The following is a 1,828-nucleotide window of genomic DNA, read 5'->3' as shown; positions in this document are numbered from 1 at the left end:
CAACCCACCAAACTCTTTTTTTTTTTCAGAAGAAAAAAGCGATATATGATATATTGAGAAAATATAATAGTCAGAAATACATGAAGGCATGAGCCATAGCCGCAAGTCTAGAAACAGGGACTGCAATAAGTCATATAGTGGCAAGCAGAGCCACAAACCAAAGTGCCTAAAAGTAGTCCGAGATGGTGGAGAGGCCAGAAGGAGGCCGCAGAGAAGACTGTATTACATGTACAGGAATTACAAAGAGACAAAAAGAGTCAAGTTCTGAATAGTTAGAGGCAGAGAAGCCACAAACAGAAAACCATATAGCCGCGTATCAGTAAGGGGGGATGACTGTATTACATGTACAGGAGTTACAAAGAGACAAAAAGAGACAAATTCTGAATAGTTAGAGGCAAGGAAGCCGCAAACAGAAGACTATATAGCCGCGTATCAGTAAGGAAAAAAAGAAGGAAAGGTGCCAGGTGTGTCCAGAAGGGACAGCAGAAGAATCTGAAGCCGCTGGAAACGTCGAACCAGGAAGAAACATTCTTTGAGAATGAGCTGGGAAGCCCATCAAGAAGAGCACAGAAAGAAAAGTGCTGCGGGAGCAACGAACTAGTCCTGTGTAGGCATGAGCGCTGCTATTTGAGACAAAACAGAGTTGAGAGGCAGAGTGCAGCCCTGAAAGATGTTTCGGTTTCGCCATTTCCATAGATTCCAACATGTAAGAATGAGAAGAGCATGTCGGACGGGGCATTGAGCGCTCCACCATTCAAAAGCCTCCTGAACTGTGGCAAAGGATCGAAGAGGAAAACCATATGTAAGAGAGAGATCATACCAGATAGAGGAGGAGGCGGGGCAGTCAAAAAACATATGATGATTTGTTTCTGCCGCAACTGTGCAAAAACGACAAACACTTGGACCCTGCCATCCTTTTTTTTGGAGGACTTCCCAGGAGAGGTTCTTATTCGAAAAAAGAAGCCAAGAGAAGAGAATGGATTTAAGAGGGCAGTGAGCTTTCCAGAAACAGGCAGGGAAAGGAGGGGAGGGGAGCGGGGCAGGAAGGGAGAGAGCAGAGTAGAGGCTTTTAACCAGAATAGGGCGGATGGCATTGTCTAAAGACCAAGTCAAAGCATCTGTTGTCCCGATTTTAGAGAAAGCAGAGAGAGAGAAACGGTTGGTGAAAGAGAGCCAAAGGGGGCGAAGGAGCGGAGGTAAAGCTAATTGAATATCAGATTTCCAAATGGGCTCCTGTGAGGACCATGCGTGAATGAGTTTGTCCCAGGAACCTCTCCATGCGTGAATGAGTTTGTTTGGACCAAACTCTTATGCAACACTCAAATCAAGGAATCAATGCACTATAATGAGTTTTAAATACAATGCCACACTGGGGCAGCGACAACTGCAAACTTGCTTGGATCCTTCAAATACTCCTTCACTACACCAACGCTCAATTGCTAATGTATATATGAACAATGTTAATATATTCAAACCAATCATGAACCAACACAAATGAATATATCTAGCATGAACTTGGTTATCACAACTCACCAGTGTACATACAATGTTTAGCCAACAATGAACCAACGCAGGTCTGTCCAATGCACAATACTTTTTAATTCAGCCTTAAATGGAAACCTTCACGACGTTCAATATAGAACTCATGACCATATGTTCAATGCACATAGATATATGTCATATGCTCAACACACATATACTTTAATCTTCAATAAACTCACAAAGAAACCGATCGACCTTGAATTTACTTGAATAATGCCAGGAGCTTTAATGCACTTACTACTTCAATGCACAAAGAATAATCACTCCATAACTCAACATTGCACTC

This window comes from Pinus tabuliformis, chromosome 4_1, assembly GCF_031772625.1.
Source record: "Pinus tabuliformis cultivar Carrire ecotype Pingquan chromosome 4_1, CPIR1, whole genome shotgun sequence".
Taxonomy (NCBI): Eukaryota; Viridiplantae; Streptophyta; class Pinopsida; order Pinales; family Pinaceae; genus Pinus; species Pinus tabuliformis.
The sequence above is the reverse complement of the archived record's forward strand: the minus strand, read 5'-3'. Positions refer to the sequence as shown.